The sequence below is a fragment of the Spermophilus citellus genome (assembly GCF_964194105.1).
Source record: "Spermophilus citellus genome assembly, chromosome: 10".
NCBI classification, from domain to species: Eukaryota; Metazoa; Chordata; class Mammalia; order Rodentia; family Sciuridae; genus Spermophilus; species Spermophilus citellus.
In genome coordinates, this window is record NC_138197.1 from 112,980,467 (window position 1) to 113,003,364 (window position 22,898).

The following is a 22,898-nucleotide window of genomic DNA, read 5'->3' on the forward strand; positions in this document are numbered from 1 at the left end:
CAAAAAAAGTGGAGGAAATGTTAGAATGTGGTCCTTTTGAAAGGACTCAAGCCCTGCCCTCAGAGCATTTGGTTTAATTGGTCTGGGTTGAGTACCTTGTTGGATGGTTTTCAAAGCACTCCCCAGGTGACTCGAATGGTAGCCAGGGCTGAGAAACACCCCAGACACACAGAATCAGGGACTTCCAGGGTGAGGCCCAGAAACCAGTGTTTTAAGGAGCCCCCAGATCAAGCTGTTGCACAATACAGTGGTGCTTGGAAACCATTGCTCTGCACGGCCAGGGAGTACAGGCATGGGACTGGAAGGTTCTGGAAGGTTTGCAGTTGGGATTGGAGCTTAGGGGTGGGGGTGAGGGACTCTTCAACAGGCATCCTTCTTCCTTATCATAGGCTCAGGGCAGTGCAGAAGCCTTCTCTACTCCGAGCCTAGCCTGGGCCCTCACTGGTGGGACTCTAGTCCTGGGGCCACAGAGGCTCCTCCAGATGCTTCAGTCACTGGGGCCCAGTGGTCACTGCTCTTTACCACCTGGAGCAGGCAGGGAAGTTTGGGACTGCATAGTGAATTGCCAAAAAGTTTTCTGACTGGAGAATCGTCGCTTAAAGTTTATAGCTTCTCAACTTTTCCCCCAAATTGGCCCCTCCACACACACACACACACTTAGAGGCTGGCTTTCTTTTTCCTTTTTTTTTTTTTTTTTTTAATTAAATCCCAGACAAGAACACTGTCCATCCCCAGACAAAAACTGCCTCCCTTTCTGTACATCCTGTATCTTCTCATCCTAAACAATCATGCCTGGCCCACAATAAAAACAGCCCTTTGCCCAGAGCAACCAAACCCTGAACCCCACTCATGCCTGACTGCCCCCCAACTCTTCTAGCTGTCATAAAATAGCAAATCCAGCAGCCTCCCCACAGTGGGCCTCCACTCCCAAGCCAGCAGGACATGACCCCCACAGTGGTGCCCCATGCAGCAGCAGCAGGGCAGAGACCCCCGCCCCCCCCCCCCGGGAGAGGAGGGACCCCCGTTTCTGCCGCTGCATGGAGTCAGCGCCCGGTGCGTTCGGGGTAGCTGCGGGTAGCTGGCCGAGCCCCCCTGGCCGGTGGGGAGGGGCTGCGGCCACTCGGGTCTGGAGGCTCCTCCCCTGGGGTGGCCGAGCAGGAAGCGGGGAGGGCGGCTGGCGGGGGCGCGCGGGGCGTGCGGGCGTGCGGGCGGGCGCGCGGGGCCCGGGACGGCGGAGTATGCGCGGGCCTCGGCGGGCAGCCCCGGCTCACAGCCGCGGCCCGGGCGCGCGGCGCGGGGCGGAAAAGCCTGTTTACACAGACTGCACACCGCCTGGGGAATAATGCAGTAAAGGAAGTGAGCCGGCTCGGCCTGACTGCTCCAACTTCCTGCTCTCACACACACCAGAGGGGGAAAAAAAAAGAAAGAGGAGCGAGAGAAAGAAAAAAAAAAGGGGGAAAAATCAGGATCTCATTACAAGAGCAACAGACCGTCTGCAGACGCCTGTCAGCATGGAAAGTCGGGGGATTTCGCCCGGGTCCTCCTAGAAATTCCCCCGGAGAAGGATCTTGAAAGCTCCCCCACATCTGGGTAGGTAACAGGGCTTCTGCCTGTTGCTGGGACACTTGCAAAGTTTCATTTGGGGTGTTTTTTCCACTCTTCTTTTCTTTGGTTGGGTGGGGGGTGGGGCGGTGGGCGCCACGGAGTGGGCTGCGGGCCAGGGTGGGTAGGTGGGTGGGAGTGAGTCCGCGCGGGAGGGGGCCAGCTGCGGGAGGGGGCGCTGCCAGGATGCTGCTGCGCCCGCGCCACCGCCGCCACCGCCGGAGCTTGAGCGCTGGGCCAGGGCCGGCGGGGGACCCAGCGCCCGTGTCTCCCAGCCCTGGGGCTGCGCTGCGAGCCCAGAGTGGGCGCCGGGCGTGCAAACTAGGGCACCGCTGCAGGCGGCGGGCGGAGTTGGGGACGGCGAGACTTCAGGTCCCTGAAATGAAGAAACCGTGACTGGAGTAGGCTGCGTGCCTGTAGGCTGGACCGTCGTTGACCTTCTAGCGGGGGCTGCGGTCGGGCTCCCCTCCGGGTGGGCAGAGGGCACCGGTGCTTGGATTCAGAGAAGGGGACACGAGTGGAGAGGGAGGTGGAGGACATGGACAGCGAAGATGTGGGGCTGGGGGGTGCGTCCACTCTCGCTGGGCAGGTGACCCCCGCCCAGGTCACCGCCCCAGGCTCACACCGTATCAGTCGAAGAGCCCGTGGAGTCTGCTGGGCCGGGTCTGGGAGATGGACCCTGCAAGAGATGATCTGGGCGCTCCCAGCTCTTTAGCCTCTTACCGAATGCTGGCCTGTGATGTTACTGTAACTTTTCTTTTGGAGGGTGGATTAAAATGTGGAGGGTTAAAAAAGAAAAAAATAAAAGATCTCGGTTTTGTTGTTTTCTGAACCCAGTCATCCTGGGGACAAGCTGCAGTTAGGCTGAGAGTGGGGGTGGGAGCAAGAAATGCTATTTCAGAAACTGCAAAAGGGGCTTTAAAAAAAAAAAAAAACGAGTGTCGGGAGAGTTTCTGGCTTGTCTGGAAACGGCAAGACTAATTGCCATGCGCTTCCGCTTTGAAACTGGCAGCAGACAGCATCTTGAAAATGACTCACTAGAGGAGCTCACAAAGAAACTGTGGTTTGCTCCTTCTCAGGTTTATGTATTTGTGCCTTTTACAGTTTCCTTTGTAGTGTTGGAGGGTCCCCCCGCCCCTTCCCCGCCCGCCCCCTCCGGCCCTCCCGTCTTTGAAAGCCCCTGGTGGGTCTTTAACTCCCCTCCAATCTCCTAGCCCAGGGTGGGGACAGACTGGGGGAGGCCGAGTTGTTTTTGGAGTTGGCTAGGGAGAGGGTTAAAGGGATTCTGCTGCTGCAGGGGGAAAAAGTTCCCTGAATTTTCCACTGCTGCTGCAGGAAGAGAGAGCCCCTTTAGTCATTGCTAAGTAATGTCTGCACACACACCAACTAATCTCATTAGGAGTTTCCGTTCCTCCACACAGGAGGGGTTTTGTGCAGCGACTGTCAGCCTGGGGAGCCCAGTGCTGGAGACGGAGACAAGTTACTGCCTTATTTACTTAGAGGTGCCTTTTCTGCCCCCGTGAGCCTTTTCAGGGCAGTGTCTGAAAAACTGTGAAGTCACTTTGGCCATTTTGGGTCTTAAATTTATAGGTTTTTCTCGTGTGTGTGTGTGTGTGTGTGTGTGTGTGTGTTGTGGTTGTTGCCCATGCAGCTCACACACACCCATCCTCTCCCATCTGTGCTTGGGGGTCTGAGAAACCCAGCATGTTCCAGGCATCTATTAATGAGCTTAAATCGATTTCTGAGCCTTATAGCCCAACAAAATACCCTCTGATCTCTCTCCTTTTCTGTCTGGGTCTGTGGCACACATTTATTTGGAAAAGGTCAGTATGAGTTTGAATTTATGAGGATTATAAAATTACAAATTGTATTAGGAGGGCATGTGGGTCAGCTAAGGAAAGTGTCCATCAGTGTTCTTAGAGTTTCCAGTAAGGATCCCGCCTGCAAAACCCCCTGAGCATGAAAAGCCATGGCCATTCTAGGCCAAATATAGCACAGGCCTTCTGGCCTTTTTTTCTTTTTTAAGCCTCTAAATGTTGTCTAGAAATGTGTAGGGTTACTAAAAAGGACAAAGAATTTTAAAGAACCCCATTGGAACCATGGGGCCCCTCCATTGACAAGGACACATTGCCCTCTCTTGAGGGTTTTTAAGGTGTTGGTGTTTCTGTTACCTGACAAAGCCTGCCCTAAAAGCAGCCTAGCCAGTGAGACAGGCTGAGTCAGTGGACATCAGTATAGGATGTCCCTCATACCATGCCTGACAGAGTAGGTGCTCAATAAATTGTTGTCTTGGAGCTGTGAGTAGGGTGACAACATTGATCATAGGTGAAAAATGTATAATATTTTATCATAGGTGAAAAAAAGGCTTTCAAAAGTTTGCATCGTTCTTCATGAGAGTTTCCTAAGGCTGGAGGTTGTATATACCTCTCCTTTGAATAAAAAGGAGATAATTAGAGCTCCTCATTCCAGCAAATTGTTACTGGGGATGTGTAAGTTTCACTTATATCTGTGGTTCTCAGCCAGGACTCATTTTGCCTCCCAGGAGACATTTTGGGTTGTCATAACCAGAGGGGGTGCTACTGGCATCTAGTGGGCAGAGGCCAGGGATGCTGCCAGTCATCAAGCAATGCCCAGAAAAGTCCTTGTAAAAGGATTTCCTTGCCCCAATGTCAGTAATGCCCGGATTGAGAAACTCTTATTTCCCTTAAAAATGATGATGATGATAAAACTCATACACATTCATTCAGTAACTAGGGCATTTGAAAGTGGTCAGTTGTATTTTTTGTTTGTTTGTTAGATATGTAGCGTGTTATTCATGAATTTTCTGTCGGTCGTGTGAAGTAGGGTGACTTGCACATGGTGACATTGTGACTATGTACACACTGTGAGCTGAGTTGGATTACTTTTTGATACTCAATGAGCTCAGCATCTCCTCGCACTTGGTACCAATGCTTTTTAGAATGGTGGCAGCCCAGGTCAGGGAAGCAGTGGTTTTTTTCAGCCCCATTTGAATTTTGAAGTTTCCTAAACATTTATTATAAAACCTCTTTTTTCTTATATAAGAAATTAAATAATTCATAACTGCTAATATACAGTAAATGTAACTCTGAGATCATATATTAAAATTTATATTTGTAATAATTTTTTGGAACTTGACTCTCTTCCTGCAATTGGTTTTAAAGGACTTCCAGGCAGTGTATATAAATTAAAATATTCCTGCTCAGCTGTCAGATATTGGGTTTTGTGCATTCGGTGCCACCCAGTTACATTTATATAACTGATTCAGAAGATTGATATGGTGCTTTGAAATGTTATAAACCGCGACCTATTGACAAACTCAAAATATTTAATGAACATTTATCCAAGGATGTGGCTTCCTGGAGTAGTCTTTTTTTCTAGAGTGAGGTACTGGTTACTCATTGCAAGCTTTGCTTTGTTTCAGGCCTAGGGAATGACATAGTCATCTCCATGTTTCCTAGATCTGGGGTTCCTTATCACATCTTAAAAAAAATTATCTCTCAGTCCATTTTCCTTTTGCCCTGGGGACTGGTTTCTGATGCCCTCCTGAGGGACCTGTCTTTACACCTGCCCCTGAGTGGCATGGGCAATTTGCATGAAGGCCCCAACTCTTGGCAGGTTTTCTTGTATGTTTTAGGCAAAAAGTTTTTATGTCTCAGATGTTCATAATTCCTCATTGCCTTTATAGATTGATTTATAGCCATACTTGGGATCATGCTAGCCTAAAGGTATTTTTCTGAAGGTTAGTTATTTTTTCCTGTTGTGAAAAATATTAGCACAAATTACCTTAGGAAAATAAGAAAACCACAACGAGAAAAAATAAACAAACATCTAACATAATCCTCCTTTTAACATTTTGCTGTGTATTTTCCAGTCTTTAAAAATGCATGCGTGTGTGTGTATGTGTATACACACATGAACATGTGCTCACATAAAATTTTTTATTTGAAATCACACTGTACATACTGTTTGTTATTTATTTTCACTTAACCTATCATGTAACACATTTTAGTAAGGAGTCCTGAGACTGAAATCACCACACATAAAGCTTGTATTAATTGATCTCATAAATGTGTTGACTCAGTGATGGATTTACATAATTTCTACATGGTCTTGTCCAGTGTTTTCTCATCCTCTGTGGCTCAAGTAATGTTTTAAGAATGCTGCCCTCTTGAAAGACTGAGTTCCTATGTGCTGTGAAATTTGGGATTTTGATGAGTTTCTCTATGATTTAAGAATGAGTCATGATTTGCAGTTGAATATCAAGATGTAGTAACAGGAAGTACAGGGCACTACACATTAAAATAGAATGTTAAGTGATGAAAGGAGAAAAACGAGGTTGGACTAAAGTGCACCTTGAAATCACTTAGTTATGAAGGGGCAGAGGGTGCATTTTGTCCTGTTTGGTTTTATATCAGTAGAGTTTCCGAACTTTGAAATTGTTGTTTTAAATTGATTTTTAGTTCAAGATTACTCTTGCCCATGGCCAGTTCAAATTGAGGTTATTTAGCTTTTTGATCAAAACCATAGCAGAGTCTGTGAAAACTGTTTTTGCCATGTATAATGCACCCTGTTAAGTTGAATTATCTGTGTGTGTGTGTGTGTGTGTGTGTGTGTTTAACCTTCTGTTAACAAATCCTAAAGGCCTTCAAATAGTAGATCATTCCGTTTTTGAGGTAGCTAATCCTTTGCAGAAATTCGAATCTTCGGGATTCTCATTCACATCCAGCATCCATTATACATGTGTCAGCAGTTTTCAAAAAAACTTTGAACGGGTCATTTTAATAAATTGTGATTTGGTTTGAATTGCCACTAGAAATGTATTCTTTGACTACTTTATTGGTATCTATTAATTTACACTTCCTAGAAAGTAATTACTAAATCATTCTAAGGATTATTTTATAACTTGGCTGAGATTTACTTGTATATATTTAAAGAAATGAAGATGATAGTTCTATTAGTGCATTCTAATTTGGACTGAGATGTCCAGTCTAAAAAAGAGGATTGAAGTATCCTAGTTTCATAAGTTTCTCTGCCCTCTCTGTACCCAGGGGTGCTCTTCCTCTGAGCTGCATCCCCAGCGACATCCCCATTTTATTTGAGGCAGGTTCTCACTAAGTGGTCTTGGCTGACCTATAACTTGCAATCCTCCTGCCTCAGCCTTCTGAGTTAATGGGATAATAATAGGTGTGCACCACCATGCCTGGCCATCATAGTATTTTTAAAATGATTATATCTAAGAACAGTTCTTAGTTATCCAAGCAGAATGTGGAAGTGATGGGATTTAAAACACGCGTATCTGATACCTCTCTAAAGCCGGATGAGATTAGGGCTTCAAGCAATAGAATAAAAAAATACAAGACTTTGGACATCTTTCACTCTTTTAATTAAAAAAAAATTGAGGCATAATTACATATATTAGAATAACAGATCTTAAATGTTATTCTATGTATACATGTATCCCTCAGCTATTTTTAAATATCTTCTTTGGTTATTTTTTATTCCATTATGGTAATTTCATGACTCCACCAAGTAAATTCTTAAACCCCAGAACACCTTGGTAAAATACTGCAGTATTTTTATTTAATCTGTGTGGTTAAAAAAAAAAATCACCAGGCTGGGCCTGGTGGTGCATGCCTGTCATCCCAGCAGCTCAGAAGGCTGAGGCCAAAGGATCACAAGTTCAAAGTCAACCTCCACAATTTACTGAGACCCTAAGCAACTTAGTGAGACCCTGTCTCTAAATAAAATATAAAACAAGGGCTGGGGATATGGCTTAGTGGTTCATGCTTCTGAGTTCAATCCTCAGTACCAAAAAATAAAAATCACCAGAATGTGTGGATTTCTTCATTGTACAGTGAAATGAAAAATCTCTTTCACAGTCTTTAATATCCAGGACATAGTTAACTGAAAGTAATCTGGATGCTATAAATACAAACCGATTCCCTTAAAACTAACTGGGCTGAGAGGCTATCATTTAATCGTCCCAGGCCTCAGTTTCCTGGGCGAGATGGTAATGTGGTTGAAGTGGAGAAGTTGAGATAGCCCCTTTCCAGTCAGAAGTCCCATTTGTGTTTAATACTTTTTTTGGAGTCAAACTTGACTTCTATGAGTTGTAAAAGTGCAAAGTGAATCCCCAAACAACTGACTTCAAAACGTACAGCAGTTTTAAAACAAACTCTATGATTTTGCAGTGGGAAGAGGAGTTCCCCTGACAGTGTCCCCTTTAATTCTGTGTTGGCCCTTTATTGGGCAGGGAAGACCCCCAAGGATCACATGCTGCACTTGTTTCCGTCCTCTCTCGAGGCTTGTGACAGGCAGCACCCATCTGTAATGACCATCAGTCCCCCCATTCTTGAGATAGCAGTGACTGCCTCTGGGCTGGGGTGCTGAGTAGGCCCAGGTAGGGTTCGGGTCACCAGGCAGAGTTCCTGCTCCTTCCCGCTGATGGTCTTGAAGATGTCCTCCTCCTCCACCCAGTGTCTTGAGGGCTCCCTCTCACCCCCCCCCTCACCCCTTCTTCCTCAGGAGCTGGAGCAGTTCTTTCAAATCACACCAACCTGTCGCTCCCCTCCTGAAATTCCTTTAATGGTAGCTTAGTATAAGGACCTAGACCCTCACCCAGAGGAGCAGCAAGCTGTGATTTGGGACAGTCACTCTGGCCTGCCCTCAAGTCCTTAAATCCTCACTGTGCCCCTGGCCTCTGGGCCTTCCTAAGTGCCCTCCTCTCTCCTAAGAATCCCCTCCCTCCACTGGGTCTAGCCATCGAGTCGTCACCCCTTAAGCTCCCTCTCAGCTCAGTTATCATTTTTCCAGGGAGGCCTCTGCTGTCCCCCAGTTCACAATCCCTCCATCGTCCTCTCCTGGCCTTCAGAACCTTTGCCACAGGAGGGTTTTAGATACATATTTCTGGAGATAGGGCTGTTGTCCCTCGTTCTTCATTCATGTTCTTTATCCAACCCTCAGGAACCAAACATGTGGTGGCTGGTGGCCGTGTTATCTGAGGTCACTGTCCAAACCCTGAACCCATTAGCTTCAGATAGCCGGGGATGCCTGGACACCTACCTACGTGTCCCACACCTGGGTGCCCATCAGGCTATATCTGTTTTTTTTCCTCCTACCCATCCCATAGTTGGCACTCAGTGGAGGGGACGCTTGTCTGTGCATTTGCTGTCCCTTTGCTGTTGGACAGGGTAAAGCACTTTGTTTCTCTGCGTGACTCTAATGCTTTCCTAGTCAGTGAACTTCTTGGATTAACAACAGGCAGATCTCTTGGTTAAACCGTCAACAGCCCAGAGGATCCATGTTGTTTTCCATAGTTTTGGTCTAGACTTTGAAGAGTAGGAGCTGTCAGGCAATCAGGCTACTTTGTTGATATCTAAGAGGACAAACTCTAGTTCTGTGGTTGGAGCTAGTGTTGTGATTCCAAGAAGGGTTGGTCAACAGTTCAGTCATCATAGGAAGACTGTAGCTTGGAAGAAGTTTTGTCCATGTCAGAATGAATCAATCTAAAGTAACTATCCTTAGTCCTTTATTGCAGACTTCAGTGAAGTGAGTATTCATAGTGACCTTGGATAGTCAGGGTTGAGTCCCATAATATTCATAGTTCCCTTCTTCACTTACACAAGAAAAAAAGTGTGAAGTTTTGTCCTTAACTTTTTGAGGTTAATAATGTTTCTGATTGAATTTTAAAATAAAGCCTCTGCTTGTGTGATGATGAAAAGATCAAGGACTAAATATCCAAATTGGTGTTGGTGAAAGAATGATAGTTCTACTGATTAATTTCACCTGGGTTTTGCCAAGGAGCAGTCAAACCTTGATTAACCAGAATGTATGGGGGAAGCAGACTTGTCCCCCTACACTGAACTAGAAGAATGTGGCCAACGCAGCAGAAACAGCAGGATAAGCCCAGGGATTCATTCCCAGGTACGCTCCTGGCTGACTTGGGGATTCAGCCCTTTTGTGCCTGTAGGTGGTCATCATCCTCAGAGTTGATAAAACTGAGGCCCAGAATGATTGAATACTCCCTTAAGCAGTATCCTAGGCAAGAAAAGCTGGTGTTGATTTTAGGATAATTTCCTAACACCAGGAAAGTACATCAAAAAGGTGGAGTGTATTAAGGTGAAAGAGATCGGTGTGGAAGGTGTGTGTGTGTGTGTGTGTGTGTACATGTGTCGCATGTGTGTGCCTGTGAATAAAGGCTGCAAGAGGGACGCCTAGATATGAAAAGGGGACAATGTGTGGCCTCGGTCTCTGCTGCTGCTCCGTACAGAGCCACTCTGCCCATGTAGATTTGAGCCCTAGTTCAGAGGTTGGGTGCCTAAAGTGTTTACGGAGCTTCTCCACCCAGAAGGATCATTGTTTCATTGTGAGAAGTCAGGCGAGAACGTGGATTTATTATATGATTTTCAGGAAACGAGAAAGTTTAGATTCCTGATAATTTCATCAAGTCCTATTATGAACATACAAAGAAGAGACCTGAAGCCATTTAGCACTATTTGAAAGACTGTGTGAGTTGCCCTGCCTTGGTTTCCTGGTGTGATCTTGAACTTGAAATCCTCTGGAATCCAGAATTCACGAGCATGAGTAGGGAAGTGATTTCTCCTAGTGTCCCTGCCTATTTTCTAAGCCAGACCCCAGATACTGATCGTTTAGACCAGAAGGCATTGGATGGCATTTTTTCTCTATTCTTTAAAAACATACCTCTAACTGCAGAGGTGTGTTCACATCTGCGCTGGATGCCTGGCTTGCATGGCTGGATGGACTTCATCTTTTGCCTTCATCTAATGGTGAAGGTAAAAACAGATGTCAGCCTCTTGACATACTACTGAGTTCACTTAATCAGTTGCCTTACTATTACTTACTAGTACTCCCCAGCTCTGCAGTTTTGATATGTGGGTCAATGGAGCACTTGGAAGAATGTTAAAAATGTCTTAAAATAAAGATGACGTTGGAAGGTATCTTGAATCAAACCAAGTGACCCAAGTGTACGGTGGCCCTCTAAGGCTTGGAGTCACTGCTTTCAGCAAAGGCCATTGCCGTGCTTTGATTTAAATCAGAGCTGAACCACAAGAGCAGTATCCTTTGGCCTTTGCCACTTCCTCCGTTGTTGTTTCTAACCTAAATATTAAGACTTAGTAAATTGTCTTGAAGAAGGTAGCAGTTTTAAGACCTCAATGTAGCATATCATACGTGCACCTCATGATTCAAATACTTTACCTAATATTTTCTTTACCAAGCTGGAGGGGAAATCATCTCAATTCATGTCTGGCTGTTATTTTGTTAATATATTCATGCTGAATAGTTAGGAAAGAGGAAAAAGGTTGTATGTGGCATTTCCAAAAGGGCCTGGCCAAGTCAGTAGAGGGCAGATTCCTGTGTGGGATGCAAGGGTAGTGAGGTCGCTGGGGCCCGGGTCTGATGCTCCACGCCCAGGCGTTCTCCTCTCCGTTGTTTTGTGCAGCAGCGTTCATCTCACATGCGTAAAGGAGCCCGTGGCAGCCACTTGGTGACAGATTTAACATGCTTTCGTTCACATATTCAGTGCATCTTGGTGATTCATGAAAAAAAGAGATTTTTAAGTAGGAAGCGCTGGAGAAGATGATTTAGTTTTGAAATCATTCACTGTGCATTTTTGCAGCCGTTTTCTTAGAAACAACAGCATTCACCAGCACACCAAGATATTTTAAATGCGTTCCACTTACTGTGGTTTGTCTACAAGTCAGGCGGGGTTTTAAATAGACATTCAGTGAAACACCAGAGGCCCTTTGCCTGCTCTCTTACCTTAACACCATTATATGTTCACTTCATGTGCAAAAGAACTTTGTGAGAAGTTACTTAGATTTCGAAGGAAGAGCCCTCTGCCTTTGGCACCGGAGCTGTCATCTGTAGCTGGACCTCATATTAACATGAAAATGTGAGGAACATCTGCATCTGGGGAGAGCAGCACTAATGAGGGCAGTCACCACCTCTGGGACTTGAGATGCAGCAGATCCCCACACGTGTCCACCACATGAGCAGGTGATGATACATTGAAGTCTGCAGACTCTGTTATATTTTTTTAATAGATCTCCTCCAAAGTGAATATATTATCATACACAATTTATGTATGAATGTTCATACCTAGAATTTGCGTTTCCTAAACCATGAACAAGTTTTGCTGTGAAAAGAACACCAGAGAAAAGCAGTGAGCTGAAGTGACCATAGACTCGGGCTCAGAAGAGTCCAGTTCGTGGCCTAGGTAACCAACTCTGCTGGGGGTTCTTTGTGCGTCTCAAAAATCTCTAAACATGGGGCTGGGGTTGTGGCTCAGAGTGCTCGCCTTGCACGTGTGAGACCCTGGGTTCAATCCTCAGCACCACATAAAAATAAATAAGTGAAGTAAAGGCATTGTATCCAACTACAACTAAAAACTAAATATTAAAAAAAAATCTCTAAACATGATGTCACTGTTGGCCCTTTGTTCACAAATACCAGTAGTTCATAACCATTTTTTTGTGAGAATACTATATGTAGCAGGACCCAAAGACCAGCCGATGTCTGTTATTAACCAGCTAAATCTTAACATTATCAGGAACCAGGAACATATGTTGGCAAATGTTTGATTTCAGAAAAAGAAACAAATTTATAATTCTAATAGCCCTTTGTAAATTATCTGTGTTCAAATATGCTATGTTGTGAAGTTTTAACCCTAATCAGACACTTCTATACCATGTCAGGATTAGCTAACTAATGTCCTTTTCTATATCTCTGTACCATTTTTAAGAAGAAATTTAAAATGGGTTCAAGGAATTTACACCAGGAAGAGGGAAAGGTACGTTTTCCAGGAGGGTTGATTTCTTAGTGACTTTGCCATCCTGAAATGATTGAAGAAGTGAAACTTTATTATTTTAAGTTCTGTGGAGAAGCAAGATAGTCCCAGGTTTTTCTGGGAAGAGCGTGTCCTTCTCCTTTGCCAGGGCTTTCTATGAAGCAAGGCTGGAAGGAGAAGGTCAAGGGTTCCTATTGCTCCATCCATTCCCCTAGAAGTTGTAGCCTGATGTGTCATGCACGCATGAGAAGGCGCTGGTGAAGAGAGACGTGCTTTGGTGGTGACAAGAAATGAAGTGGAGGCAAACAACCAACCCGTGGGTTGACTGTGGGACCCACGGTGGCCTTGGAAAGACAGGGGCAGAAGTGATTCTCATTCTGGAGGAAGGTTTGGGGGGAGCTGGAAGTCTGAGCCGTGGAGATGGGTGGGGGAGGCTCTATAATTCTCCCACCTGGGGTACCGCTATAATCACTGTGCAGATGTTAGAGGTGGCTCAGACCAGGTGCAGCTGGGCCAGGGGAAGAGGAAGGCGCACAGATGTTTGGGTACCTCTGCCAGGAAACCCCCACCCATTGCTGAAGCAGGACTGGGGTGCTGAGCACAGCTGTGCAGACTTCCTGATCCCTAGGGTCCCTTGGGGATCCTTCTGAAAGGAAAGGACGGTGTCACAGCTCACACCTGACCCCACCTGGGACTTCTTCCTCCCAGAGTTGCGCCATCCATCCTTCCTGACCCAGGTGTGGCCCCGGGTGTGTACACATGTAGGCAGAGAGCATTGCAGGCTCACCATGGGTGCAGAGAAGCAGAGACCGACTCCATTAGAGGAAGCGAGACTTGACTTTCCTTTCTTGAAACACACTTTATCTTTCTCCCCCCCTTTCTTCTAATGTTTCCACTGGGTGGTGCTGCAGGAATTCCTACCTTTTGCCTTGGATCTACCCTTCCCAGAAAGACGCCTCTGAAGCATAATAGGAGGAAGTCCTGATTTAGAAAGATTTTACAGTTTCTACACAATAGAAGAGTTTGGAGGATGCTCTGGCAGGAAATGGCTCAGTTTCTGAATGTGGAAAAACCACCATCATTCTGTATCACACAGAAGTGTTCTCGTTGCCCTGAGGATATATTTTGAGTTTTACCAGCTTCTTTACCAGTTTTACCAGCTTTCAAGTTTATCTAAAAGATTATTGTGGTTTCCTTCTTGTGGAAGTGGGATGTGAGATTGCCTTTATTTTGACTTTTGTAAAGCCATCTTAAAATTTCTAAGTAAATACCTTTTCAATGGTAAGATAACCATAGATGTTAAGGGGGTAAAAAAAAAAAATCTCTGTTAAGGCTTTATTTGGAGCTGAAGACAGTCTTCCATTCTTATTTCAAAAATCATTTCCACAATGTATAGATCAAAAGGATTCCTTTGTTTATTTGCTTGGCGGAGCTGGGGACGGCGCCCAGGATCTCATGCTAGGCCAGCATTCTACCACTCCTACATCTCTAGCCTAGATGACATATTTTTTTACTTTCAAAATACTCTTAATCTTAAAAACAATTTGCTAGTATGTAAGGAGAGGACTGGGGCTGGTCTGATTTGCCCTTTTACGAACAAGAAGACCCCAAGGAGAGGAGCGGACCCCTCCGCTTCAGACGGCACGAACGCGGAGGCTTGGGCAGTATGGGAATGAGTAAAACTCCCCCCTTTCCCCCTGAATGCACAGATTCAGCTTTATTAATGTTAATAGTACAGAAAATGGGCAAAAGATTTTCCATTCAAGCAAAGGCCTCCAAAACATACGAGTCAAGAGTATTATGGGATGGGGAGGTTAGTGCTGGAGATTGGGGAACTAATTAAAGCTTGGATTTCAGGACAGTTGGCAAGATTTTAATAAGTTTCACTGGCTGGCCAGGCAGCCTGGTTTCTCCGTGCAGTCCTGGACACCACTTTCTTAGAACCTGGGACAGGCCTTTCTTTGAGGTGTTTCTTTTCCCAGGAAAGTTGCTGAGGCCCCACTGGGGGCTGGGTGCCATCCAGGTGCTGTCGCCCAGTTTCAGTGGGGTTCTCAGCATGGCCTCCTTCCCACGTGGAGTGGTCGTCACGATTCATTTCAGAGTGACAGGACACACCCATGTGTTTCAGGCCCTTCTCAGGGGTCAGGCTTGCTCCCTTAGGTACCTATGAGCTCCATGATGATTCCACTGTTCTGTGTGCACACGCCCAGTGGAAGGACTGCTGCTTCTGTATCTGAGGAGGAACCGAGTTCTAGAATCCTTAGCATCTCTTGTCCTCAAGAGCCAATGCTGATCATCTCATGGGGGGGGGGGGGGCGCACCTGGCCTATCTAAACCGGCATTCACATCTTCCAACAGAGGGAATTGGTCAGAAAGAAGTGGCAGGGATCAGTTCAAAGGTTCTTTCTTGAAACAGAACTCAATCAGAGTCATTGGAGTCACAGATGAGGCAAACCCAGAGAGGAACAAGGATATTTCCTGTCTTGATCCCTAGTGGGAATGTTGCATTGGATTTGACGTTAGCAGGAGACATCTCCGAGTAGCAGTGGCCATGCATATAAGAAGGGAATCCTCCACGGGGGATGCGTGGTGATCATGAACGTGGACTTGTGAGTCAGATGCTCCTGGATGTGTGTCGGTCTGTCCTTCTCCTTCCTGGGGCCCAGTGTCTGCTTTCATATTTTAAGTCCTGGCTTTCTCATAGCATAGTGAACTAAGCATGAAATTTAGGTGGCATGTATAAAGCACTCAGCACCATGCCTGGTACATACATGGTCATTACATGTCAGCATTAAAAAGGAAAAGCTTCTATATGAGTGGATTTTTTTTTTTTTTTTTTTTTTTTTTTTTTTTTTTTTTTTTGGTCTGAGCCTTGAGAATTCCACAGAATCTCAGTATTGGTGGTGGTAGAGGCTAGAACCAACATTTCCTTAGAATAGGGCTCTTGACTGATACATTGATTGTGTCTGTATGTATACACACATTTTTCCCCCTTTACATTCTCAAAAGGATCCATGAACCAAATACATGAAGAAGATCCTGCTCTGGGGTTGTGACTGAGTGTGTGTGTGTGTCTGTGTGTGTATGTATACACACATCTGTTTTATGTGTATGATTACATTATTTTAGGGTAAGTGTTAAGATTGTCTTAAAAACTGTAATTTCATATAGTTCAACCTAATTGTGGTGATAGGAAACAATTTGTAATAGTATCATAATGAAATTAATTATAATGAGGTAGGATCACAGCTTATTTTCATGTTATCTATCCGAATGTACCAAATTAAAATCCATCAGGCAGCCTTGGACCACTAGTATTTTTATATTTTATATATATAATGCTATCTAAAATAAGATTTTTTAGATCGATTTAACTATGTGTAATAACACATCCAATGAATCCTGTTCCTAGTTCCATGCTCTCTTGATCCAAATGACTTTAGGAGAATCTGCTTAGGATTTTTTTTTCCCCCTGTTGAATTCATATGGTTAAGTCCTTTGGGGAGGCCAGAAATCCTCAGAGTTCTCTCGGACAGTTAAGCACATCAGTGATCTTTGAGAAAGCAGGGTTTGGCTGTCGTGTTGAGGGTTAAAACAGCTGACACACAAGAGCAGATGAAACTAGAGCTGCAGTTACAAAGTGGGACAGATGTGGGAGGCCAGGTTTCCTGTGGCCCATTTTCCAGTTTCCTGCCTGCAACCTGCAGAAGAAGAGGAAGCTTAATGTCACCAAGTCCGAGAACTGGAGGGGGATGTGCTTCAAGCCAGAAAAGTTTCATGCCAACAATGGGGACAACAAAAGCCCCTGCAAAGAAAGTGAATGTTCAGGATTTCATCCAAAAAACAGCTGGGAAGTTACAGCCCATCTGCTTAAAGAAAAAGCCTTCTCACGGGCCTGCTCTTCCACGGGAGACCCCAGGGCAGGTCTGACCCAGGATTTTACAGCCCGACTCATCTTTCAAGACAGGGTCTGCTGTTCTGATGCGATGGGTTACTTGAAAAGATTTTCCCTGCAGTGACCAGGCCTTCTAAATCTGTTTCCTGGGCACACTGGTGAATGGGGGAGGTGGATGTGGTTAACCAAGTGGCCAGAATGGAATCCTGGGTGACCTGCTGGCTGCTTTGATCTGGCAGGCTTGCGTTCCTTTAACTGCCCCATAACATCTCACCTGATATTTTCAAATAAGAGATTGAATGGAGGTGTGTATGTTCACGGTGACATCTCTCACGGTCTGTTTGTATGGCTACCTTGCGATCCAGGTGGGGACATGCAGGGCTCTGTTTTTCAGAGCCAGTGAGGAAGTGGGCGAGTCCATCTTTGTTCTGAGGGGGGAAATTACTAAGCCTCCAGGCTCTTTAGTTCTTTTGAGGAGTCGGATTGTGCAATCCCGCTGTAGGGGTAAAGAAGTTGAAGTCCAAAGTAACTGACTCACTGCACACCGTTTTATTGAGCACCTGCTGTATGTCAGTGTTGTTTTGGAATTTGCTGGGTGATGCTGATGGATGAAAATAAATAGCTCCAGCTGGGCACGGTGGCACACGCCTGTAATCCAATGTTACCGGAGGCAGAGGCAGGAGGATCTCAAGTTCAAAGCCAGCCTCAGCAATGGTGGGGTGCTGAGCAACTCAGTGAGACTGTCTCTAAATAAAATACAAAAATAGGGCTGGGAATGTGGCAGTGGTTGAGTGCCCCTGAGTTCAATCCCTGGTACCCAATAAATACATAAATAGCCCCAGCTTAGCCCCCACTGTGGAACCTTGTTGGAAGCTGCCATCAGGCAGATAAGAAGGCAATGTGAAGGCAAAGTAATGACACGGGCCGTACAGGACACTGTTCTGACTTTCCCCACACACCATCTTATTTAAATGACTTGTGTCTTTGAGGCACAACAGGTGTATGCTTCTGGAACAAGCAGTTATTTTTTTACTCTGTAGATGGAGTATCTCTTCTTCTCCAAGCCCAGGAAGAATAAACTCTATATCAGGAACCTTAAGAAATTTGGGGAACCTGCCAAGTTTAGAGATCAAAGAGGTACCTGGTGAGGAAAGCTGGACTGAGAATAGGCCCTTGCCCATCTTGATGTGGGCCTTCTCTGAAAATGTGGGATAAGATAGGGTTGGGTTGTGCAGGGGGTAGGGGTAGGGGTGGGGGTGGGAAGGGGCATGAATTTCAGGGTGCCGGAGGAAGTCAGAAGGGCCCAAAGATACTTTCTCAGCAGGAGTCAGTGTAACCATCCATTTACTTTTCCAGAGAAAACTCACCCATATAAAAGTCACCAGTGAACTAACTGAACTGCTTCTAATTTACCCAGAAACAACCCAGTGTCAGAAGGAGAGAGGGATGGTTCATACACACAGGAAATTATATATTTTGTTATGATAGTGGTAGTCAGTGATTTCTTCTGAGAGGTCTCTCTTTCCTCAGTTGAAAGCGTTATTTAAAAGACAATGCAAATTATAAAGGGTACATCCATAGAAGGACCAATGTGTATCTACTCCTTTTTTCCTATTCCCATTGTTCATTAAAAAACGAACAATCTGTAGATATTTTAGAACAGAGAATACAATTTTTTTAATTAATGGAAAAGCTTTGGGGGACATAAACTTGGTCTCATGCATATATATTTTTTTACATGTGATCATGGACAATAATTACAATGCTTTTTTTGAAAATAAATTTTAATAATCTTAGCTTCATCTCACAGACTTTTTGTTATTTATAACAAAAACAATTCTGAACTTGTAAGGGCTGCTTTATTTATCAAGTTATCCTTATTGACTCAATGCCTTAAGGTTTTTCTGTGCTTAGTTATTGCAAACTCCACATAATACAAAATATTTTCTTCCACTTCCTTGGTTCCAGTGTGGTTTGTTTTATAATACAAAGTGGTTTCTGCCCTTTTTCTTGGACAGTGATAACATAGTGGTTAAGAAACATGTAGATGCTTAAAACTACAAAGTTAAAGTTGGTAGGTTTTCAGCAGGAGAGCTCAGACTCCTCATTTTACTAACCCTGCAAGTTTCAATAAACAAAACCACACATGCTTACTGAGCACATACTCTGTGTATTTGCACAGGAATATTCTTCCTTTCTTGGGGACTCTCATAACTAATTTTTCTTTCTTTTTAATTGGTTAATTTCTTTAGTTTTCACAACATAAAAATTTAAAAAAATCAAAGATGATCATTCTGCCTCCTCAGCCCCACCCCAGTGAAACTTGAAAAATGAAACCCGGAACATGCAAGGAGAAGTGCTAGGTTGCCATCAATAGAAAAGCAAATAGGTGGGTATTTCCACATATGAGAATGGAAGCAAAAACCCCACTTCGCCTAAGGATTCTGTGCAGCCAAAGCACATTAGGACGTCTGGCGCCACCTTGTGGCGGACAGGAGGAGACCCACCTCCAAGAAGAGGAGCGCGACTCCTAAGAGGCAGAGAGGGGTAGGCCACCTGAGGATGAGCTAGTGTCACGTGACCCAGCAGAGCTCCAGTAGGCAGAGAGGGACACTGGGACAACACACCATGTTCTGTCTGTAGCATCTTTCACTTTGAGACTCTGTCCAGATTAAAGAATGAATCCAGGAGGTTTAAACACAGAAGGCAGACAACAATCACTTAGAATCTGCAGAAATGTCCCCTTTGGGGCCAGGGGTACCACCTCTTGACTGTGGACCACCTCCCCACTTCTCTGCCTGTTGCCCTGACAACTGCCTCCCCGAATCCCTCCTAATCATCACTGGCCCTTGTCATCTTTTCTCTCTGATCCAACAGTCTCATCCACTTGGCTCCCTGGCCCCTTTCAGGGGACAAGATGAATGGGAGCAGGGCTAGCCCCAGGGACAGTGGGACCCCCACCGCACCAGGTGCAGCACCTTCACCAGAGCTGCTTAGGCTGGAGCCAGAGAACAGGCGCTCTGGAATCTGTATTATCTGCAAGAGTTTACAACTGTGTTTTCATTTCTGTTGAGAGTCTGAAAAAATAAACAGAAGCACACACTAGGGCACCTGATAAACACACAGCAGGCGCCATGCTGTTCAGAGTTCTCCTGGGTGCTTGGTGCCCGTATCGGGGTCATTGGCCAATGAACAAAGAACCACATTGGATACAGTTTCTGAATGATGCCTGTGAGCCAGGTGAAGGCCACATGATATCAGCCTGCTCTATGAAGAGGGCTCCTTGTTTCTTAAACAGTAGTAGCAGTTAACATCTAAGTAGCGCTCACTGTGTACCAGGTACAGAGTATCAGTAACTTCTGTGATCCCTACAGCAACATTGTAAAGGAGATACTTTCATCACTATCCTTATTTTGCCCTTGAGGCTACTGAGGCACAGAGAGGTTAAGTACCTTTCCCAAAGACCAGCAGCCAGATGGGACTAGTGCTTGCATTTGAACCCCTACGGTCTGGCTCCAGAATCTGTTCTTATCCACTAAGCAGCCTTTCTGATAGACAAAAGTAGTTCCTTCTCTCACTTTCCAGATATATAAAAAATAATGTTTTAGTTGAAAACAAAAACCCCAAAACTATTGTAATGTCTAGACTCTGCATTGTCTAGACCCCTGATATAATTCTGATTTTATGGAAGCTATTTTACAACCTTGTTAATTATAGAGAACTGGGAGCAAAATAATTCTTTTCTATAGATATGCAAATTCTGTACTGTCTCACAGTGTTTCATTGACTCCCCTCCCAACCTCAGTTTTGTCTCCATTAGCATATTTTTCAGCAATTCTAATCTATAAATGCCTCTATTATTCAAATTCTTTCCTGAACCCATTATAACATCTGCCGGTTCCCTTGATGGCTAATGGGTAAAATACCATCTTTGACATGTGTTCATTTTTATGTCTGTACGGCAGCCATGCTTTTACAACCTTTTGAAAATTATTATTTTTTTTAACACAGGAATTTTTCCTCCCTTACCTTCTCAATGAGGCCTTTGATGACCACCTCGATACTTCTGCCACCCCCTGCGGGCGTGCCCTGCTCTCCTGGCCCCTTACCTGGCTCTGGTTTAATTTTTCCATAGCCCTTATCTTCCCGCGTATGTAGTTAAGTTCATCAGGACTTGCTGCTCATGGCCTGCTTCTTTTACCAGACTGTAAACTCTAGAGGGACAGAAGCCCTTGTGCTTTCTGTTCACTGATGTGTCCCAGTTACCCAGGAGTGAGGCCCTCTCTCAAAATTAAAAACTAAAAAAAGGGCTGGGGATGTGGCTCAATGGTTGAGTGTCTTGAGTGTCCCTGAGTTCAATCCCTGGTACCAAAAAAAAAAAAAATAAAATAAAATAAACAAACAAAAAAACCCAAAAAGCGAATCATCTTGAGAAGCTTCATATCTAGTTTTGTTGTTTATATTTAAGGGAGACGATAATAAAAATTATAATAGGGAGAACTTGTCAGTTTCTCTGCTCTTTTAAAGGTGGTCTGTATATGATTCAAACTTGACAAGTTATTTTATTATTTTAATTACTTGACATCATAATTGTACATATTTATGAGGCACAGTGTGATGTTTTGATACGGGCGTAGCTGTGGGATGATTGAATCAGGATAATTAGTATATGCATCACATCCAACATTTACCATTTCTTTGTGGTAAAACATCCAACATCCCCTTCCAGCTATTCGGAAATACACAATACATTATTGTTGGCTACAGTGCCCCAGCCGTGTAGTAGGGCCCCAGAATTTGTTCCTCCTGTCTACCTGCAACCGAGTGCCCCTCCCTGTCCCTGTTCTCCCCAGCCTCTGCTCACCGCTGTGCTACTTCACTTCTGTGAGACTGACTTTGTCTAGATTTCTCCTGTGACTAAGATCATGCAGTGTTGGTCTTTCTGCTTATCTCACTGGACATAATGTGCTCCTGGTCTATCCTTAGTATCACACATGACAGGGTTTCACTTTTTTAGAACTGCATAGTACTCCGTTGTGTACATACACCACATTGTCTGACTGTTCATCTGCAGATTGGGTCATTTAGGGAGGTTGTAGATCTTGGGCTGTTGTGAATAGTGCTGCAATAAACCGGCAAGGACAGATGTCCTTTTGACACACTGATTTCATTTCCTTTGAGTTTGTACCCAGCGGTGGGATTGCTGGGTTGTATGATAGTTCTATTTTTAATTTTTGAGGATCCTCCATGGGTTTCCCGTGGTGGTTGTGCTCATTTACATTCCCACCAACAGGGTGTAAAAGTTCCCATTTCTCCATTTTCTGTCCAGCACTGGACAAGCCAGTGTCCTCCACCAAGCTGAGGAAGTGACAGTCGAAGGACTCGGAAGGCTGAATGGAGCTGGTGGAAACTATTGGTCAGTGGGTATGGCTGGGTAGAGTAGGTCACTGGGGACATGCCCTTGGGAACTCTCTCTTGTCACTGGCCTGCCCCTCTGCACCTCCCCCCTTTCTCTTTGTCTCTCTGCCTGAGAAGCAGCGGAAAACCTCTGAAACCATGAGCCCAAATAAATCTTTCCTCCTCTAAGTCGTTTTTCTCAGGTATTTGTCATAGTGACGAAAAGCTGACGAATAGCAAGGAGAAGGAGCGGGGGTGGGGGCTGAGAGCAGCAGCGTTGCTCTTTGGAGAGTGGGAGTGGAGAGAGGTCCATGGCAACTGCTGTGCGGGTCATCTGTGGTCAGCTCCAGTAGAAATGGCAAGAGGCCATCTAGAGATAGAAAGGCCCTGCAGGAACAGGTGGAGGTGAGGCCAGAGGAAGTCAGAAAAGAGGGGGCTTCTCTTCCTGTAGGAGCCATGTGCCTTTTAAAGTGGACTGATGCTCCCTCATAGGAAAGTGCAGTGCTCGATTTTCCATAAGGAATGGCAATGCTGGGCGCCGTAGCACACATCTGCCATCCAGTGGCTGGGGAGGCTGAGGCAGGAGGATCGCGAGTTCAAAGCCAGCCTCAGCAAGGGCAAGGCGCTAAGCAACTCAGTGAGACCCTGTCTCCAAATAAAATACAAAATAGGGCTGGGGATGTAGCTCAGTGGCTGAGTGCCCCTGAGTTCAATCCCTGGTACCTAAAAAAAAAAAAAAAAAAAAAAAAAAAAAAAAAAAAAAAAAAAAAAAAAAAAAAAACTTGATAAAATTTCCTGCATTCAAAATCAGGTCTGGACAGAGGAAGGGAAAGAAAAACATTTTCTAATTAGGAAAAAAGAGTTCATTTGGGCAAATGTAAAAATGAAGAAATCTTGACCTGGATGTAGAAGGCAAGATTGGGAAGGGAAGGCTAGGGGTGTGGAAAAAAAGAAGGCTGGATGAGGTGGGGGCCGAAACACGGATGGAGGGAGGGAATAAATTTGGGGGCTCTACAGCCCAAAGCTGACTGTCACTCACAACAACCTAGGGTGTATTTTATGAAGACCTATGTGAGGTGCTCAAATTCTCCCACCATAAACCGAGATGAGAGGGAAATGCCAGTTGCCCCGTTGATCGCTGTGTGCTGTATGCATGTGTTGAGACACTGAGCCCCA

The 22,898-nt window shown here is 45.0% G+C and overlaps 1 protein-coding gene across 1 annotated transcript in view; it reads left to right on the forward strand.

Annotated features, from left to right (window-relative positions):
* The first annotated feature begins 1,186 nt into the window (after nt 1-1,186).
* The window catches only part of ELK3 (ETS transcription factor ELK3), a 64,815-nt gene continuing 43,103 nt past the window's right edge, over nt 1,187-22,898 (forward strand). The window contains exon 1 of the mRNA XM_081309706.1: nt 1,187-1,590. The gene's annotated coding sequence lies outside the window, so the exon portion shown is untranslated. The remainder of the gene's footprint in view (nt 1,591-22,898) is intronic.